Source organism: Papio anubis, chromosome 12 (genome assembly GCF_008728515.1).
Source record: "Papio anubis isolate 15944 chromosome 12, Panubis1.0, whole genome shotgun sequence".
Lineage (NCBI taxonomy): Eukaryota > Metazoa > Chordata > Mammalia > Primates > Cercopithecidae > Papio > Papio anubis.
Genome location: NC_044987.1, coordinates 108,294,279 through 108,316,751, shown reverse-complemented (window position 1 = coordinate 108,316,751; position 22,473 = coordinate 108,294,279). Strand labels below are relative to the sequence as shown.

General features: G+C 40.1%; 1 non-coding gene across 1 annotated transcript; it reads right to left on the bottom strand.

The window, feature by feature from the left end:
• Positions 1–256: 256 nt before the first annotated feature.
• LOC116269942 lies at positions 257–420 on the bottom strand. Its single transcript, XR_004177742.1, has one exon. It is a non-coding gene; the product is annotated as a U1 spliceosomal RNA (small nuclear RNA).
• Positions 421–22,473: the final 22,053 nt, after the last annotated feature.

The window sequence follows — 22,473 nt, the reverse complement described above, 5'->3', positions numbered from 1 at the left end:
AAAATTAACAAGGATATTCAGGATTTGAACTCAGCTCTGGACCAAGCAGACCAAATAGACATCTACAGAACTCTCCACCCCAAATCAACAGAATATACATTCTTCTCAGCACCACATTGTACTTATTCTAAAATCGACCTCATAATTGAAAGTAAAATACTCCTCAGCAAACGCAAAAGAACGGAAATCATAACAAACAGTCTCTCAGACCACAGTGCAATAAAATTAGAACTCAGTATTTTTTTTTTTTCTTTCTCAGGGGAAAGTGCGAACGCAGTCCCCCACTACCACAAATTATGCAGTCGAGTTTCCCACATTTGGGGAAATCACAGGGGTCAGCACATCCGGAGTGCAATGGATAAGCCTCGCCCTGGGAAAACCACCTTCGTGATCATGGTATCTCCCCTGCCAGGTAAGTATTAGAACTCAGTATTAAGAAACTCACTCAAAACCACACAACTACATGGAAACTGAACAACCCGCACCTGAATGTCTGCTGGATATATAAAGAAATTAAGGCAAAAATAAATAAGCTCTTTGAAACCAATGAGAACAGACAGACAACATAGCAGAATCTCTGGAACACAGCTAATGCAGTGTTAAGAGGAAAATTTATAGCACTAAATGCCCACATAAGAAAGTGGGAAAGATCTAAAATCGACACCCTAACATCACAATTAAAAGAACTAGAGAAGTAAGAGCAAATAAATTCAAAAGCTAGCAGAAGACAAGAAATAATTAAGATCAGAGCAGAACTGAAGGAGATAGAGATACAAAAAACCCTTCCAAAAAAAACAATGAATCCAGGAGCCAGTTTTTAAAAAAAATTAACAAAATAGATAGACTGCTAGCCAGACTAATAAAGAAGAAAAGAGAGAAAATCAAATAAACACAATAAAAAATAATGGGGATGTCACCACTGATCCCACAGAAATACAAGCTACCATCAGAAAATACTGCAAACACCTCTATGCAAATAAACCAGAAAATCTAGAAGAAATGGATAAATTCCTGGACACATACACCCTCCAAGACAAAACCAGAAAGAAGTCAAATCTCTGAATAGACCCATAACAAGTTTTGAAATTTAGGTGGTAATTAACAACCTACCAACCAAAAAAAGCCCAGGACCAGATTCACAGCCAAATTCTACCAGAGGTACAAACAGGAGCTGGTTCCATTCCTTCTGAAACTATTCTAAACAATAGAAAAAGAGGGACTGCTCCCTAACTCATTTTATGAGGCCAACATTATCCTGATACCAAAACCTGGCAGAGACACAACAAAAAAAGAAAATTTCAGGCCTGAAAATTTCAGGCCTGAAGAACATCCATATGAAAATCCTCAGTAAAATACTGGCAAACCAAATCCAGCAGTACATCAAAAAGCTTATGCAACATGGTCAAGTGGGCTTCATCCCTGGGATACAAGACTGGCTCAACATATGCAAATCAAAAAATGTAAGCCATCACATAAACAGAACCAATGACAAAAAACACATGATTATCTCAATAGATGTAGCAAAGGCCTTTGACAAAATTCAACAGCCCTTCATGCTAAAAACTCTCAATAAACGAGGTACTGATGGAACATATCTCAAAATAATAAGAGTATTTATGACAAACCCATAGCCAATATCATACTGAATGGGCAAAACCTGGAAATTTTGCAAGCTACCCATCTGACAAAGGAAACTGGCACTAGACCAGGATGCCCTCTCTCACCACTCCTATTCAACATAGTATTGGAAGTTCTGGCCAGGGCAATCAGGCAAGAGAAAGAAATAAAGGGTATTCAAATAGGACGAGAGAAACTCAAATTGTCTCTGTTTGCAGATGACATGATTGCATATTTAGAAAACCCCATTGTCTAAAACCCTTAAAATCTCCTTAAGCTGATAAGCAACTTCAGCAAAGTCTCAGGATACAAAATCAATGTGCAAAATCGCAAGCATTCCTATACACCAATAATAGACAAACAGAGAGCCAAATCATGAGCAAACTCCCATTCACAATTGCTACAAAAAGAATAAAATGCCTAGGAATCCAACTTACAAGGGACATGCAGGACCTTTTCAAGGAGAACTACAAACCACTGCTCAAGGAAATAAGAGAGGACACAAACAAATGGAAAAGCATTCCATGAACATGGATAGGAAGAATCAGTATTGTGAAAATGGCCATACTGCTCAAAGTAACTTGTGGAGTCAATGCTATTTCCATCAAGTTACCTTTGACTTTCTTCACAGAATTAGAAAAAAACTACTTTAAATATCATATGGAACCAAGAAAGAGCCCATATAGCCAAAACAATAGTAAGTAAAAAGAACAAAGCTGGAGGCATTATGCTACCTGACTTCAAATTATACTATAAGGCTGCAGTAACCAAAACAGCATGGTACTGGTACCAAAACAGATATATAGACCTATGAAACAGAACAGAGGTCTCAGAAATCACACCACACATCTACAACCATCTGATCTTCAACAAACCTGACAAAAACAAGTACTGGGGAAAGGATTCCCTATTTAATAAATGGTGCTGGGAAAACTGGCTAGCCATACACAGAAAACTGAAACTGGACCCATTCCTTACACCTTATTTAAAAATTAAGATAGATTAAAGATTTAAACATAAAATCTAAAATCATAAAAACCCTGAAGAAAACCTAGGTAATACCATTCAGGACAAAAGCATGGGCAAAGACTTTATGACTAAAACACCAAAAGCAATGCAACAAAAGACAAAATTGACAAATGGGATCCAATTAAACTAAAGAGCTTCTGTAAAACAAAAGAAACTATCATCAGAATGAACAAGCAACCTACAGAATGGGAGAACATTTTTGCCAGCTACCCATCTGACAAAGGCTTGATATCCAGAATCTACAAGGAACTTAAACAAATTTACAAGAAAAAAAACAAACAACCCTATCAAAAAATGGGCAAAGGATATGAACAGACAATTCTCAAAAGAAGACATTTATGTGGCTAACAAACATATTTTAAAAAGCTCGTCATCACTGGTCGTTAGAGAAATGCAAATCAAAATCACAATGAGATACCATCTCACGCCAGTTAGAATGGCGATCATCAAAAAGTCAGGAAATAACAGATGCTGGAGAAGATGTAGAGAAATAGGAATGCTTCTACACTGTTAGTGGGAGTGTAAATTAGTTCAACCATTGTGGAAGACAATGTGGCTATTCCTCAAGGATCTAGAACCAGAAACATCATTTGACTCAGCAATCCCATCATTGAATATACACCCAAAGGATTATAAATCATTCTACTGTAAAGACATATGCACACATATGTTTATTGCAGCACTATTCACAATAGCAAAGACTTGGAACCAACCCAGATGCCCATCAATGATACACTGGATAAATAAAATGTGGTACATATATACCACGGAGTACTCTGCAGCCATAAAAAAGAATGAGTTCACATCCTTTGCAGGGACATGGATGAAGCTGGAAACCATCATTCTCAGCAAACTAACACAGGAACAGAAAACCAAACACCACATATTCTCACTCATAAGTGGGAGTTGAACAATAAGAACACATAGACACAGGAAGGAGAACATTACACACGGGGCCTGTTGGGGGTTGAGGGGGAAGGAGAGAGAGAGCATTAGGACAAATACTTAATGCATACAGGGTTTAAAACATAGATGACGGGTTGATGAGTGCAGCAAACCACCATGGCACATGCATACCTATGTAACAAACTTGCACGTTCTGCACATGTATCCCAGAACTTAAAGCATGATTTTGTTAAAAAAGTATGTAGAATAAATGTCAACAAGTAAACCGTTACTGTATCCTCTCTGCATGTTATTTTGAACATATTACTATATCCTCTCTGCACTTCATTCTTATTTGTAAAAGAGACTTAATAGTACTTCTTTTTGGCATTGTCATGAGGAGTTTCTGGGATTATGTCTGTACAGTGATCAGCAGATAGCAGGAACTCCTCAAAGTACTCTAACGCCCCTTCAGAGTTGCTGCTCTCCAACAGTAATCAATAGGAATATTACTAACCCTACTATATACTTAGCACCTAGGAATCAGAGGAGATGGGGCATGAAATATCAAGAAGAGAGGATACAGGTTGAACCTCAGAGACTGGAGAGCATTAGGTGTTAATTGCAGCAGGAACTTTTCACTGGGTCATAGCGGAGGAAGTCAAGAGAGGGCAGCCAAGAGCTATGGGGCTAGAAGGAACCATGGGAAGATGAGCCTTTATCTCCGACAAAGTCTTTCCTCCGGCAATGCAGAATGGGCCCTGAAGACAAGCCAGAAATCAGGACCTCAAATTGGCATCCCGGGTCTCTCCCTCATTTTCTATGTGACCTTGGATAAAGCACATAACCTCTGTGGTGTATGTTTTCCAGTCTCCACAATGATGATAATTACACCTAGGGCTTGAGGATGTTGTAAAGATATATATTTTTTTTCTTTATTTTTTTCTGTTTTTTGAGAAGGGGTCTCACTCTGTCTCACCAAGGCCGGAGCGCAGTGGTGCAATCTCTGCTCACTGCAGCCTCTGCCTCCCAGGTTCAAGCAATTCTCCTGTCTCAGCCTCCCAAGTAGCTGGGATTACAGGCACATGCCACAACACCCGGCTAATTTTGTATTTTTGGTAGAGATGGGGTTTCACCATTTTAGCTGGGCTGGTCTCAAACTCCTGACCTCAGGTGATCCACCTGCCTCAGCCTCCCAAAGTGCTGGGATTACAGGTGTGAGCCACCATGCCCAGCAGATTTTTAAACTGGAAGAGGTGCTTAGTTCTACAGTACTTTTTCCCCAGGACAAAAACAGAGACTGCACATACCCTAACTTAGAAGCAGGAGATAAGCAACACATCATTTACCCATGTAACAAACCTTCACATGTTCCCCCAAACCTAAAATAAAAGTCAGAAGGAAAAAAATAAAAATAAAACATAAAGGCATTCTTTATGTAAATATATATGTCAACTTGATAAAATACATATTCATTACTTTATAGATTCATACTTACTAAATATAAAAGAAATGTCTTCTTTTTTAAAAGTTTTCATCCAGTCTATGGTATTTTTGTTTTAAGGTAATTAATTTTATCAGAGTTTTCCTTCATGGCTTGTATATTTTATATCTTACACAAGAAATGAATTTGGTGTATGGTTAAAAAAAAAAAAAAAAAAAAAAGAAGCAGCAGCAGCAGGAGATAAGAAGAGAGTTGACTTTGGGATTGTAGAAATGAGATTTTTTTAAATAATAAAGTATACGTTATAACCAAAATACAGGAATTCCATGACAGCATATATACTCTCTTTGATTCTCAGATACATAACTAAGGCAAAGATTATGCTTTTTGTTCACCAAATTCCATTTATTTTCTCCCTGCGGGGCACAGTGAAGACTGGTTCTGGACAATAAAATGCTTCCAGGCTGAAGCAGTGAAAAGCCCCTGTGTGAACCTCCAGATTCTCTCCTCCTCTGCAATGAAACCAGAAGCATCAGTTAGCTGAGTCCCTCTTCCAGCCTGCTCTGGATATCCAATATGAGCGAGAAATAAAATGTTACATAAAGAGATATTCGAGGTCTGTATGTTATTGCAGAATAGCTGAAGCTATCCTAATACAGTAACAGAGAAAAAAAAAGCTTAAAAGAGAAACTTTTTTCGAAAAAGTTTTAATACTTTTTTAAAGTTGGTGGTAATATTAATCTATTCATAATAAGATAGAACTTGAGGCTGAAACAGGCATTGAATTTTATAATATCATTTTATATTGATTAAAGGTAATTCCATCAAGAAAGTATATCATGAGATCTTATTAATTTAAGCATGTGACTTCAAAATTTTATAAGAAAATCTTCTAAAAAGGTAGGAAAAAATGACATGCATAGAAGAAGAGTCATGTGAGAAGCCAATGAAGTGGTTTGAGCAGAGAGGTGACATGGTCTGACTTAGGTTTCAAAAGGATTGTTCTAACTATTGAATTTTTGTTTTAACAGAGTGCAAACAGGTAAAGGCAGACACAGGAAGACTAGTTAGGAGGTTTTTGCAATAATCCAGGTGGGAACTCACAGTTGCTGGGACTAGAGAAGCAGCAGGACAGGTGATGAGAAGCGGTCATGTTCTAGGTACATTTGGAAAGTATAGGCAACAGGAGTTTTTGACTGGTGGGATGTGAGGTTCAAGGGAAAGAAGAGACATGAAGACAACACCAAGGTTTAGACTGAGCCACTAGAAGGATGGAATAGCCCCTAGCTCATGTGGGAAAGGTCTTGGGAAGAGCCGGTTTGCTGGGAGAAGATCAGGAGTTTGGTTTGGGATCCAGTAAAAATTTCCTTTTAGACACATCCAAGTAGAAAGACCAAGTGTGAAATTGGATCCGTGAGTCTGAAGTTCAAAGGAGAGATCTGGACTGATACCAATTTGGAACTCATCAACTTATAGATCATATTTAAAGTAATGAGACTGCAAGAGAACGAGCCGGGAATGAGTGTAGGTAGGGAAGAGAAGCTGTCCGAGAACATTCCCTGAGCACTTCTGCATTAAGAGGCTAGAGAAATTAGGAGCAACCCACAAAAGAGAGCGAAGGAGCAGCCAACAGCAAGAAAACCAGGAGAATGAGCTCAGTCAGTGCTAAGCAAAGAAAGTGTCTCGGGGAATTCCATATCGCCAACTGCATCAAATGCTGCCAATTCCTTAAGTAAAAGAAAAACTGAATTCACCATTAAATTTAGTAACAGAGAGGCCATTGAAGATGTTAAAAAGAGCTGTTTTTAGTGGAGTCATGGGAATGAAAGCTTGTTGGAGTGAGTTCAAAAAGAAAGGGGGAAAAGAATTAGAGACAATGGGTGTGAACAACTATTTAGAGAAATATGACTGTAAAGCGATGCAGAAAAATAAAGCAATAGCTAAAGGAGAAAGTGGGATAAAAAGTAAATTTTTTTCAGCTAGGAGAAATAACCTAATGTTTGTGTGCTATTTGCATGCTTATCCTTAAATGTGTAGTGAGAGACTCTTGGTTCCCAGACCTTCTATTCCAGCAGAGAGTGAAAGAACATGATAAGCTTATGACTGCTTCAAAGAAGACACCACATTCCGCATGACTAGGCCCCAATGGTGCAGCTGTCTCCAAACCCTCACTGTTAGTACTGCACCAAGAGGCCAACAGATTACAGATGAGATGGTATATAAGACCATCCCCTCATTACCATACTGCTGTAATTTAACTGTTTTTTTTTAATTATCAAAAGACTTCATTATGCAGTTTAAAGAGTTGAACAGAACCACAAGACTTGTAACAAGAAAAATATTCCCTGGCCCACTCCTCCCTCTACCCAGGCCTCACACCCCAAAGCAATCACTTTCAAAGGTGTCGTGTGTTTCTTCTCTTGTTTACCGTCATATTTCTAGATCACATGCTTTCAGAATATTTTTTCATTTTGTTTTTCACTTCAAGATTTTAACTTTTTACTTCCTAAAATAGAAAACAGAGATTTAGCTCTTTTAACCCACCTATCACCTCTATATCCTTTTTCTATCATTCTCTCAGTAAAATTATATCAAGATTTGTTAAGTTACTATTCAAAGTTTGTATTATTGGCTATAAAAATGTAATTCACAGCTTTGTCATTTGGTATGTTATGATCACATATCCTTTCTTGTATGACTTGTTTTTCCCGAATTAATAATTGCCTTAGTTTTTCATTTGTTTAGTTTTCTATGTACCCATAATTAACACTTTCTCAAACTATCCCCAGACTCTACCCAAACAGAACTAAAAACTCATCTCCATACAAGTATATCAGTTAATCCATTAGTTCAATGTATTTCTCAGAGGCACACGTCCTGGAACCCTGCCCACTCTCTGGACTGGACACTCTCTCAGCTTGATGAGTGGCTCCCTTCCTGAAACTACCCTCAGCATGGGAATTCCTTTCCTGTCTCCCATGCTCTGTCTGTTGGATCAAAGATCTTCCTCTCTCTTGGTTTATTCACTAATTTTGCCACTTTCTCTGTAGTGCCTCAAGACAGGATGCCTGAGAAGTACACTTCTATGACCTGGCATATCTGAACCATTCTTTATTTCACCATCACATTAACTTAATTGCTTGGCTATATACAGAATTCAAAAGTTGTGACCAACTTCTCTCAGTTTTTGAGGTTATCATCTCATTGTCTCTGGTTTCCCGTGCTGTCATTGACAAGTCCAACATCATTCTGATACTCATCTTTTGTTTGTGGTCTCCTTGTACTCTCTGGAAGCTTTGCAGGATCTTCTTATTATCCCTTGGAATCTGAAATTTCACAATCATGTGCCTTGAGACAATTCTGTTGTCATTTATTTACCCAGATACCCAGTGAATGCCTGAATTCTATCCAAATTTTCTGTCCTTCCTTTCTGGAATTCCCATTAGATTGATGTTAAGATTCTGTGCTGTATCTAATTTTCTTATGTTTCCATTATTATCTTTCATCATTTTATTCTGTATCTTGAGGATATTTTCTCAATTTTATTTTGCAAATCTCCTATTGAATTCTTTAAAATGTCTTATTATACTGTTACTGTTCCAAAGTATTTTCTGCTTTTTAATGCTTTTTTATAGCACTCTGTTTTCTATTATGGATACAGTTTTTATTCATTCAGTCAACAATATTTCGTGTGTTTGTTGCAGGATTTTTTGTTTTTGAGACAGGGTCTCACTCTGTCACCCCAGCTGGAGTACAGTGGCGTGATCACAGGTCACTACAGCCTCGACCTCCTGGGCTCAAGTAACCCTCCCACCAAGTAGCTGGGACCACAAGCACAGAACACCATGCCCATCTAATTTTTTTATTTTTTGTAGGGACAGGGTCTTACTGTGCTGCCCACGCTGGTCTAGAACTCCTGGGCTCAAACAATCCTCCCCCATCAGCCTCCCAAAGTGCAGGGAATACGGGTGTGGATCCCCATGCCAGGCTGATCAACAACGTTTGTTGGGACTCCCCTTGTGCCAGTCATGAGTACTGGTGAGAGAAAAATGAACAAGACACACTCCCTGGCCTCGTAGAGCTTACATTCTACTGAGGGTGGCAAAGAGTAAACAAAAAACTAATAGGTGTACTATATAATGTTAGAAAGTGATAGTGCTAACAAAAGAAATTAGCAAGAAATGGAAACAGAAAATGATTGGGAGCAGCTACTCTGTTTTCTCCAAGTTGCTCCAAAGTCTGTTGATTGACTTTGACCTTATCTTTCATCCTAGTGGCTTTCTCCAAGAAAGCTTGGCTGTCCTCTCATATTTAAGATTGAGGCACAGTTCTGTATGGGCAGGACTTTCTGGTTCTTAGGCATCAGCAAAGACCAAGTGAGAGGGGTGCTGGCCTTTGGTGGTGAGTAAAATGCGCAGCTCTCTTCTGGTTGGTGGTCTCCCCAGAGAGGACTTCACACTTCTGCCTGGCAGCTATGAGCCCACCTGCCAGCATTCTTGGAGCCACAGGTGGGTAAGCAAGCTAGAAAACCCTCTTTTTAGGTTTCCATTAGTCCCCATGTTCAATCTGGCACCTGACAACTGTCCTCAACTGTGCCTGGTACATAAAAATCCAAAAGCTCTGTGGTTCAACATCTCCAGAGAGACACTTGCCTCCAAAAATCTTTTGCTGTAGCAGGGTAAGGAATCTGGGATACAATCACTCTTCATTCAGACTTTCAAGCGTCTTCCTGTTTTTAGCCCCAGCCTACCCCTGCCTCTAGAATAGCTTATGTCTCCAGCTCCTGAGTCTTTGGGGAGTTCTGCAGTGAGACTCAACTAATGTCTTGCTAGCTCCTCCCTGCCCTTCTGTAGACATTTAAGAATTAGCTGTCTTCATCTCCCAGCTGCTCTGCTGTCTTTTTTTGCTCCTTTTGTCCTTACAGATTTGTACCTTTTTCCTTTTTGCCAATATTTTAGTGGAGTCACGGAAGAAAGCACATGTAAAATTATATGTTCAATCCCTCATATTTGACCAGAAAAACTCCACCATGGCAGCCACTCCTAATTGGTGCTGATAAAATAAAAAATAATATTTCTAAATCATTGTGATTGTTAATCTGAGTTTACTGCTGGGCAAAGCAGGGAAAACATGATCCAACACAAAGAAATTCAGCCCTGTGGGCTGGGGCCAAAAATAACTCAGATGCAATTAGTCTAAGCCTTGCAGGTTTCATCATTCATAAACAGACAGGCACCAAGCCTACCTTCTTGGGCTAAGGTTAGGGTTAGTGTTAGGGCTAGGACAAGGGCTAGGGCTAGAGTTAGGGTTAGGGATAAGGCTAATGTTAGGGCTAGGGCTAGGGTTATGGTTAGGATCAGAGTTAATCCTGAGTGTACATAAAGCCCAGGAACCCTGTGTAGACAGTCTCGCCCAACTAAAGACAAGAGCAAGATTTGTAAATGCAAAAGCCATAAAGTTCCCAAGAAGATGAGGCTGTCTGATTTAAACAATGTACTATCTTCTTAGTTTCAGATTGACCTGTAATAAATCTCAGCTCATTTGTTGAACCTTTATGTCTATTTTTGGTTTTTTAAAACTGTGTGGTCAACATCAGATTCATTAGATTGAATGCAAATAAGGCATCTGTCTGAGTCACAGACCTGAAGCAGTCACAAGTTTACCACCAGGCTCTTACTCTGCTGATTCTGATGAGTTTTCTGAGAAGCAGTTGCTCTAGTTTTCGTTTCCACGGTCCTGATCTTGCAATCTTGCAATCTCTCACATTCTCCTTGCTCAAGGTCTTGCATAGAGATAAGTCTGCAAGCCCATGTCCAAGACCCATCAAAAACTGTCTTTATTGCTACTAGATATCCATCCCCACTTCTCCCTTACTTACAGAAAAGCAACATTTTTGACTATCTGGCACAATATTCCCAGCTGAAAAACTATATGTTCCAGCCTCCCTTACAGGTGTCCCTGAGTTCTGGCCAGCGAAGCTCAAGTGAAAGTTGTCTGTGGATTTTCTAGGACTGTTTTATTTTCCTAACATGAAAGTTATTGCTTCTTTTGCATATCGTTCTTTTTCTGCTGCCTGGCGCTCCACTCAGCAAATGGTCAGTTAATGAGTACCTGCCATTCTTCTAAGCTGCAGGGATATAGCAGTAAACAAATATCCTTGCCCTTGTTGTGTGTACATTCTAGTGGACCATCTTGCAGTAAGAAGAAAAGCAAATAGAATCACAATCAGCCTCAGCTTTGACATTTCAAAGTAGCTGAACCAAATATGGGAACTTACGTGAGAAGAAACAAAATCTCATTTAGTCATATTTTCAGTTACTTGCAACTGGACACAATTCCTAAACATACTACTGCCTTTTTTGTTGGGGGAGGGTGGGGGGGACAGAGTCTTGCTCTGTCACCCAGGCCAGAGTGCAGTTGCACAATCTCAGCTCACTGCAACCTCGGCCTCCCAGGCTCAAGCAATTCTTCTGCCTCAGTCTCCTGGGTAGCTGGGATTACAGGCACCCACCACCACGCCCAGCTAATTTTTGTATTTTTAGTAGAGATGGGGTTTCACCATGTAGGCCAGGCTGGTCTTGAACTCCTGACCTCAAGCGATCCACCCGCCTCAGCCTCCCAAAGTGCTGGGAATACAGGTGTGAGCCACCGCACGCAGTTGCCTTTCTTTCTTTAACTACAGGTAAGTTCCTTTATCATTAAGACATCTAGAAGACACCTTGATGGAATAAAACAGTTTCTCAACTGCAACACTCTTGACATTTTGAACCAGATAATTCTTTGTTGTGGAGCTGTCCTGGGTGCTGTAAGATGTTTAGCTGCATTCCTGACATCTATCCACCAGATGCCAGTAGCAGCATCCCCCTCCCAAGATGTGACAATCAGAATGTCTCTAGATATTGCCAAGTGTTCCCTGAAAGCCAAATTTTCCCTAGTTGAGAACCACCGGCATATGGATGGTGGTGTTGGCAGAGCTAAGGCAAGCAACAAAAGCCAACCAAAACCCAGAGTATTTGGAAACAAAGCATTTTCTCCTCCATCATGGAAAGAATCCAATACAGCTAATCTAACTCTGGGGAACTGGCTGCCCTTTCCCCCGCCCTCCAGTTATCACAGCATTCCAAGAGCTCAGGGCCACTTGGCCACTGCTGCCAAAAGTCCCCGCACTCCGCCACAGCAGGTCAGACTTGCTGAGAGGAAGGGGGTTGTTGAGTACAGGCACAGCCTCCCTCCCTGCCACCACACTCACTTTGTGAGCATTGAGGTATCTGGGATACCCAATTTTTGGGAGCATTGGGATATCTGGTAAAGGAGTCTAACATCTCACAGAGCAGGCCATCCATCCTACTTACCTAGTCACAAAGGCCCCTTCTGTATCAAGGCCTTGTGGAAAGCATTCATGTGGGACACAAATAGCTCCCCACTTCATGTTTACCTGAGAGGTCAGCTCACAGACACCTTCACAGGCCTCCTCAGCCGTTTCCCAGTCTTGCTTCTTCCAAACCCTTAACCATCAGAGCCTGTCTGTGTCTATTTGGGCTGCTATAATAACCAAATACCTTAGACTGAGGGGCTCATAACAACAGAAATTTATGTCTCCCAGTTCTAGAGACTGGGAAGTTCAAGATCAGGTGCCAGCATGGTCAGGTTCTGGTGAGGGCCTGCCCCTGGGTTGCAGACTGCCAGCTTCTTGCTGTGTCCTCACATGGTGGAAGGGACAAGGCAGCTCTCTGGGGTCTCTTTTATTATAAGGACATTAATCCCATTTATGAGGACTTCACCCTCATTACCTAAGTACGTCTAAAAGGCTCCACCTTCTAATACCACCACCTTGGGGGGTTAGGATTTCAGCATGTGGATTTGCAGGAGACACAAATATTCAGACCAGAGTAGAGCCCAATTGCAAGTCAGAGTTTATTGCCTTTTTGTTTTGTTTTGTTTTTTAAAAAAGTTCCTTGCTGAAAGAGGTGACTTTCCTCCAAAATCCTAGCAAGCCAATGTGTTCCATGCAGCTTACAGAATTTGCTGCGTCTTAAAAGCCTAGCTGCAGAGCCAATCAACTTGAAGCTTTTACCCCCTGGAGATGCTTTCCCCTGGCCCAGCACTCATCAAACCTGGTGGCTTTTCAGATCACCCAGTAAGTAGGTCAAATAGATGCTAAATGTTATTCATAGTGATTTACTAGGAACTACATCAGGATAAGTAGTGTGGTGTGTGTGAAAGTTAATTTTATTCAGCCTCTTAGGGCTAGCTAATTGGCATAAAGAATATTAGAAATAACTTTCACTAGAGAAATTAAAGTTTAAGATGTGGTTTACTTGGAAACCACCAATGTGATGATTGATGGAGGCTAGGATTATCAAAGGGTGCTAAATCAGTCTCAGAGTGTCACCCCACAGATTGCTTTTTAATAACAAAGAGAAAAAGATACATAAAGGAAATAAAATCTGGCAGACATCAACTTAATTATGTAAACAAATTAATACCACCAGTAATGGGGAAAAAATGACATTTTGTGTCTCCTACATGAGAAGGACACATTATCTGTGTAGAGTTCTTGCCAAAAATATCTAGCCTAAATTTAATCATAGGGAAAAATTAGAGAAGTTTAAATTATAAAGCATTATGCAAAAACACTGGTCTGGACTCTTCAAAACTTTCAATACTCCAAAATAAAAATTTTAAAAATCTAGATTAAAATTAAATTTAAAAACTAATGGACATGATAACTAAATGCAATGAATAATCCCTGATTGGATCTTAGATTCAAAATAAATAGATATAAGGGATATTATTAAAACAATTGGGGAAATTTGAATTTGAGTATAGACTGCATATTACATTTCTTAAACATGGTCATGTAATTGTGGTTCTGTAGGAGAATGGCCTTCTCCTTAGCAGCTAGTATTTAAGGTGAAGTGTTTAAGGGTAAAGCATCATAATGTTCCAACATACTTGCAAGTAGTTTGGAAAAAGATACATAAGCATAAACCCACAACAGATGAATGGATAAAGAAAATGTGGTATATGCATTAAAATGGAGTATTACACAGCCTTTAAAAAGAAGGAAATCCCTGTCACATTCAACATGCATAAACCTTGAGGATATTATGTTAAGTTAAATTAGTTAGTCACAAAAGGACAAATATAGCACTTTTCCACTCACATGAGATATCTAAAGCAGTCAAAATTAGAAAAACAGAAAGTAAGAAAGTGGTTGCCAAGGATGGGGAGAGGGGAGAAGGAGAATTAGTTTGTTTCTGGACATAGAGTTTCAGTTTTGCAAGATGAAAAAGTTCTAGAGATCTGTTGCACAATAATGTGACTATACTTAACACTCCTGAACTGGACACAAAAATAGTTAAGTTAGTAAATGTAACGCGATATGTTTATGACCACAATTAAAAATAAAAATTTAAAAATATATACACATATGTTCATGACTTACATATGTGTGTATGTAAATATATGTATATATTATTTCTTAGAGAGAAAGAAAAGTAGACAAAGCTAATGTGGGAAAGTGTTAATCACTGTGAAGCTGGAGAGAGGATATGTGGGTGTTTTTATATTATCCTTTCCCTTTTTCTGAAAAAGGAAGTGGGGGATAATCTGTGATTCACTTAGAATTGTGTAACAAGACTCATGACCCTTCCATGAATAGCGTATTTTTTAAAATTAAGGCAAGCCCAACAGTTCACATGGGGAGAGGATGCTTGGGCTAAGGCCACTTGGGCCATTTCTCTTTACTTTTTGGAGGAGTTGGCTCATCCTGCTGTAAGCAGGTATCTGCTTTAGAGCAAGGTTTTCATTCCAGTGCCGGTCAGTGTGGCTGACCACACAGACAGAGCCCCTTTTCAAACTCCAGACCAGCTGTTCATGCCTGCGAGCCAAGAAAGGACTGTACAGTTGCTGGCATTTGGTCTGAGACTTGCTCTCATACCGACACTCCGGCAGCAGCAAGCTTGTGTGGGTGGAGATGCATAAGGCCCGCACTCACACCTGCTTCTAACACCACTCACCGAAAATAATCCGACACTCACGTCATGTCGTTTGGCAACAACAGGGCACCAACTGTGGAATGTGAGCCTCTCCAACCCAAAGAGGCACACAGTGATGTAATGCGGGGTGAAGGAAGCAAGTTGCGGAACAGTATTTCGAAATGATACCATATGTGTTAGAAAGAAAAAAGGGAGGGGTGGAGAAAGAAAAGGAGGCAAGGGAGAAAAGAAGGGAGAGGGAGAGGAAAAGAAAGGTAGAAAAGGAAAGCAAAAGGAAGGAAAGAAAAAAAAACAGAAAACCCCTGTCTGTGGATGTCTGTATGTATATATATCATATATGTTATATGTAATATATATTATATGTAATATATATGTTATATGTGATATATATACACACACATTAAAATCTGAAAAAACATATATCAAACTATTAACAGTGTTATTCTTAGAGTGTTTGAAGGTAAGGATAAGATTTTCACTATTTTACTTCTTTTTATTGTATATTGTATAAATTTTCTGAATTAGTCCATCTTAATTTGAAATTTTATTTTAATTTCTTTTAATCTTTAAATTTCCTTTTAATTAAGAAAAATTAAGGCAAAGGACTATTTAGAGGAGGGATCTTTCTCCTTGAAGGAAAGGGGCTGCTGCCGTCACTTTGAAGTAAATAAAGACAAAGTACAGTCTAGGTCAGAGGCCCATACACTGTGGTTGTGGACCACACATGGCCTGCCCCTATTTTTATAAATAAATTTGCATCGGAACATAGCAGCCTCCCTCATGCTATAAACAACGAAGTTCTATAGTTGTAACGAAGACTAGATAGCTTGCAAAGTCAAAAATGTGTATTATCTGGCCCTTTACAAAAGACATTAACCAATCCCAGCTCTAGATTTATATTTACCTCTGAGATGGAGTTATCTATAAGAATACCAGCTCCATTAGAACACCAACTCATAAATTCAAACTCTCAGAGGAAGGGGTAAAAGGTAAAAGCTAAATTTACTTTGTAAACTCTAAAAGTTGAAATCACAAACACACCTCATTATAAATACTTTTTTTTTTTTTTTAAGACAGTCTCGCTCTGTCACCCCGGCTGGAGTGTGGTGGCAAAATCTCGGCTCACTGTAGCCTCCACCTCCTGGGTTCAAGCCATTCTCCTGCCTCAGCCTCCTAAGGGGCTGGGACTACAGGCGCCCGCCACCATGCCTGGCTAATTTTTGTATTTTTAGTAGAGATGAGGTTTCACCATGTTTGCCAGGCTGATCTTGAACTCCTGACCTCAGGTGATCCACCCATCTCGGCCTCCCAAAGTGCTGGGATTACAGGCATGAGCCACTGCGCCCAACCAAGACCTTCTTTATTCATCCAATGTGAGTACATCCTAACACAGTCCTGTCTGTCATTCTTGGCTGATTTTCTTCAAAGAATTTATCGCTGATTGATACATTCTCATGTGTTTGTTTACATCGGCCTTTCTCATCACAACCTAAGAGCCATGAGAACAGGAATCATCTCATTCTTATTCGTCACTATAGCCCCAGTGCCTAGAACACAGCCTGGCACATAGTGAGTGCTCAATAACATTTGATGAATGAATGAATGAGTCAATCAATCAATCTGTGATTCAGTGGCAAAATTTGTGTATCAGGGTAAGGAGGGATAACGATGCACTCAATAGCGATAGGAAACAGACTCCAAAGGTAAAGAAAAAGAGCAGTCAGTGAACAGTCCATAAACATCTTTGAAGATGAACTAAAATGCTTAGTAATTGTGTACATGTGACTTCTATTTTTCAGTTGAATTCAAAAATAACATAGAGAGAAATGAAAGAAATGTCTGCCTGGGGGAAGAGACTGCAATGAGATGTAGCAGTGTCAGGGCTGGGGTGGAGGAGATTATTACGGCTTCTTTGTTTAAGGCAGGTCTCAGGGTCTTCACCTCAAGGGCAAGGTGGAAAGACATGGGGAATTCAAGCGTGTTCCTTTCTGAGGTTCAGGCACAGTCAGTGGCTCAGAGGAGGAAGGAAGTAGCTGAAGGTCCAAGCTGGAAATTCTTCCCTTTCTCTTTTTTGTTTTTTGGTTTGTTTAATCACACAGCTACCTACCAGGTGGGACCCAGGAAATCCCCAAGGACAGCCCACTCCCCTCAGCATACACAGTGCAAAGAGGGCTATAAACTGAAGAACTGTGTCCAAGAGGAGCCGGTTCCCCTGGGGGAGTCCCAGTCCTGGAGACACAAGAGCGGTACCACAGAGTCCCTCTTTTCCTCTACTCCATTCATCCCTCTGAGGGCAAATTGGATTATCAAATGCCTGGGGGTAATTATCAACTACTTACAAGTGGTCCTCACACCCCACATTCTGTCTCCCTTCTGAAGGGAGTGGTCCTTCATTTTTCCAGACAGAGAGATAGATGACAGGCTGAGAGTCTGGAAACCTTGAAAGAGATGAGATTGTTTTGCCCGAGAACACAGAGAAAAGAGATAAAGGAAATGTGAAACCTTTCCTCTTTGGAAAGAAAGCATGTACGTCTCCTGGGAATTTTTATTAGGTTTTGCCATAGATCAAAACTACCTCCCTGGGACACAGACAGCTTTTCAGTCTCTCCAAGAAATTTTCAGTAAAATTGTCATTACTCATTAATCCTTTGTCACACTGGATTTTTGGGAAATGATAAAGTTCCTGCCTCAAGGTGGGTGTAGGGTCAAGAACAGAGACTACTCATGGTGCTCAGTCACATCTGAGTTACAAGAATAGCCTATTGTATTCTGCGGCCCTGGAGTTCTTATCTCTGCCTCGATGAAATGCAGAAAAATGTGCAACCTTGAAATACAGAGAGACCCATTCACTCTCCTAGGTGAAACCAGAAAGGCTTGTACTGTTTTAGAAACAAATTAACTCCCCGTTGGCTAGCAGATACCAGTGGAAAACAACAACTCATTCAAAGATAAATTAATCCTTTGTACAAATAGCCGAACTTGAATACCAAAACTAGTGCAGACCCACATCCATTTACAGTTTCTTCAGACTTTGTTCAATATGCCCCATTCTCTCAGTTGAACCATCTAATTGTCTAAAATAACCTGCATCTATAATACTTAAATCCTGGATTTTTCCTTAACTATTTCACTGCAGTTCCTTCCCCGGGCAGATACACTGTACCTGACTGACTAGTTTCCAACCAGAGAAGGGAACAGTTATATGCCCAAATGTACAGTTTACAATCTTAAAGGAATCCAATTCAGAGATTCCTATTTTTATCACCTCCAGGTCTCTGCTTTTTTCTGCAGCTTCGGCTTCTCTCATCTATTGCTTTTCCCCATGGGTTATGTGGTATTTATACCATCTCAATTTGAACCTCCAGGAAATTCACAACACAAATATGCAGATTTACCTTTTCCCTCGGAGCCTGCGCTCCCTAATCAGACTTAGCTGCCTCCACTGTAGTGATCCATCTGGATTCAGACCCGACTTTGCCAGTATTTCCTCCAGGTTTTCAGCAGGTGCCTCTTCCTCCCTCACCTGAGTCAGGTGGTCCTTCCACCTTCCTTTCTATTTGTTGCTGGGGTTTAGGGGAGTGGAGTAAGAGGGTGGCAGAGTGCATACATGACAGTAGAAAAAAAGTTGCACATAAAAAAGGGTATCAAGTGAATGTCGTACTCATGTGTCCCCTGGCCAGGGTAACCAATGTTAACATTTTGTCACATGTCTGATAGACCTTTATGTATATATAGTTTATGCAAACACACACATGCACACACACAACATGCACACGCACACAACACACTCACACATACACATACACCTGCAGGATCATATTGGATATCTGGTTATGTGACTGGCTTTTTTTACTTGCTGTATATATTCATTCATTCCTAATACATTTAATGAGCATCTATTCTCTTTCAGTGCCTTCTAGGCCCTGGGAACATATCAGTGAACAAAATGGACAATTCTTGTCCTCAAAGATCTTGCATTCTTGTGAAGAAGGTAGACAAGAAAAACTAAGTAAGCAGATGGTATTTCATATGGCAATGTATTCGTCTGTTCTCACGCTGCTAATAAACACATACCCGAGACTGGGTGATTTATAAAGGAAAGAAGTTTAATGGACTCACAGCTCCACACAGCTGGGGAGGCCTCACAATCATGGCAGAAGATGAAAGAAGAGCAAAGGTATGTCTTACATGGTGGCAGGCAAGAGAGATGAGAACCAAGCAAAAGGGATTTCCCCTTATAAAACCATCAAATCTCGCCGGGCACAGTGGCTCATGCCTGTAATCCCAATACTTTGGGAGGCCATGGTGGGCGGATCACTTGAGGTCAGGAGTTCGAGACCAGCCTGACCAACATGGTGAAACCCCATCTCTACTAAAAATACAAAAATTAACCAGACATGGTGGTGGGTGCCTGTAATCCCAACTACTCAGGAAGCTGAGGCAGGAGAATCAATTGAACCCGGGAGACGGAGGTTGCAGTGAGCCGAGATGATGCTATTGCACTCCAGCCTAGGTGACAGAGTAAGACTCTGTCTCAAAAAAATAAATAAATACAATAAAGTTTTTAAAAAAAAAAAAAAAACATCAAATCTCATGAGACTTATCCACTACCATGAGAAGAGTATGAAGGAAACTGCCCCTATGATTCAATTACCTCCCACTGGGTCCCTCCCACAACATGTGGGAAATATGGGAGCTATAATTCAATATGAGATTTGGGTGAGGACACAGTCTAACCACATTAGTAATAAGTGCTATAAAAAATAGGAGAGGGAAGATTGGAAGTGGGATATTGCTATTTCAATGATATTTTTAAAAGTTTCTCTAATAAAATGATATTTGAGCAGAAACCTGGAATTCAAGTTACAGGAGGAAGCTGGAGTGGCTGAAACCAGCAAGAGGGACTGGCAAGCAGCTATGTGGGGTGCGTGCTGGAAGAGATCAAGTAAGGCTGTGAAGGCCACAGTGGGAGCCTTCCATTCTGAATGAGACTCGTGCTGAGCATAGAAATATTCCTTTTTTTCTCATTTCCATTCCAAACCGTTTTTCCTCCCCTACCACCCCGCAATGCTACCTTAAACATTTTTAAATCATTCTTATGTCATCAGATTCTACCCCCACCACCCTCCTGTGACTGTCATATGCAGCCTCAAGTCTCCTCTCTTTTGTAGAGACTGTAGCTCCCGGCTCGAGATCCTTCTGTCAGTGACTCTGTTATCCCTGTAACGCAGAGGTTCTCAACCTCGGCTGCACATTAAAATCACCAGGGGAGCTTATGAAAGAATACATAGCTGGGCACAGTGGCTCATGCCTATAATCCCAGCACTTTGGGAGGTCAAGACAGGTGGATCACGAGGTCAGGAGTTCGAGACCATCCTGGCCAACATGGTGAAACCCGATCTCTACTACAAATACAAAAATTAGCTGGGCGCGGTGGCAGGTGCCTGTAATCCCAGCTACTTGGGAGGCTGAATTGCTTGAACCCAGGAGGTGGAGGTTGCAGTGAGCTGAGATTGCACCACTGCACTCCAGCCTGGGCAACAGAAAAAGACTGCGTCTCAAAAACAAACAAACAAACAAACAAACAAAATAGATTAATGAGCCAGTCTCCTCCAACCATCCACCAATTCCCAGAGGGTTGAGTTCTTCATCTCTCTCTCCATGGCTTTTTCAGTCAGTTGTATGTAACCCAAAGAACTGTAAGTGCATTTCCTTTGCCCTAGATTCAGAATATTTTGAATCAGAACTTTATTTCCTCTAGTCAATGCCATGCAGTCTTTTACCTAAATCTCCAGTGGACCTTTATTTGATGATTCAAGAGGTTATCCTGCTAAAGATATAAACCTAATAACATTCAAAAGAATGTCTGTTTTTTTTCTATATGGTCAAACTGATACAAGCTTATGCCACCCCTGAGAAACAGGGAAATTTCTGTAAACAATGTTAAAAACTCCATGCTGTTGGTACTCACTGCACAATTCCCTCATGGTCCCAAAGAGGCAGGATAAGCTGAATGCTCAGGATTATTTCCTGACCTTATCAAAGACACAGAGCTATGGGAGCAACTTCAGATGCATGTAGAAGTAAAGCTACCCGGGGGCTGGATGCAGTGGCTCACACCTACAATCCGCACTTTGGGAGGCCAAGGTGGGAGGATCACTTGATGTCAGGAGTTCAAGACTAGCCTGGCCAACATGGTGAAACCCCATCTCCACTAAAAAATACAAAAATTAGCCAGACATGGTGGCACATGCCTGTAAAGAAGGGAGGAAGGCAGGAAAGGAGGGAGGGAGGAGGGAAGGAGGGAGGGATGGAAGAAGAAGAGGAGGAGAAGGAGGAGGAGGAGAAGAAGAAGGAGAAGGAGGAGGAGGAGGGAAGGAAGGAAGGAGGGAAGGAAGGAAGGAAGGAGGGAAGGAGGGAAGGAAGGAAGGAAGGAAGGAAGGAAGAAAAGCTACTTAGGAGCTAAGGCAGGAGAATCACTTGAGCCCAGGAGTTCCAGATCAGCCCAGGCAACATAAAATCATCAATACTCACAGAAGTAGAGGGTAGAATGATGGTTACCAAAGGTTGGGGGCAGAGGGGAGAAGAAGGAATGGAGAAGAGAAGAAGGAATGGAGAAAAAAAGAAGGAATTTTATTGATCAAAGGGTATAAATTTTCAGATAGATAAGAGGAATAAGATTTGAGGTCTACTGTAGAGTGGCTATAATCAATAATAATGTAGTGTCTGTTTCAAAATAACTAAGAGTAAATTTCAAATGTTTCACCATAATAAATGATAGATAATTACACAAGGTGTTGGATAAGTTAATTAGCTGGATTTAGTCGTTACACACTGTATACATACATCAAGATATTACATTATGCTCCATAAATGTATACAATTATGATTTATTAGTCAAAAATAACATTGACAAAAATAAATAAAACTGTCATTATTTGTAGATGATTTGATTATGTACATAAAATCTCAAGGAATTGACAGATGAACTACTGTGAATTGAACAAGGTTTCTGGATACAAGATTAACATTCAAAGCCTAATTGAATTTCTATTTTAGTAATAAACAACTAGAAAGAGAAAATTTTGACCATTTACTATTGCATTAAAAACTTAAAATACCTAGAAATAAATCTAACAAAAACTGTTTAAGACCCCTAACATAAAACTACAAAAAACTTCAATTAAAGAAAACAAGTAAATTGACGAATACACTATTCTCATGTTCAATATGCTCAATATATTCAATATTGTAATGATATCAGTTTTCCCAAAGCTTATATATAGTTCAATATAATTCTAATCAAAATCCCAGCAGAATTTTGTTGAAACAAATTTTTAAATTTATGTGGACTGCATTAAAATAAAAAACATTTATTCATCAAGACACCACTGAGAGTGAAAAACCAAATTGCCATGTAGGAGGAGGAGACATAATCATGCATTTATCTGATGAAGGAATGATATCTAGCATTTATAAAGAATTTCTAATAATTAA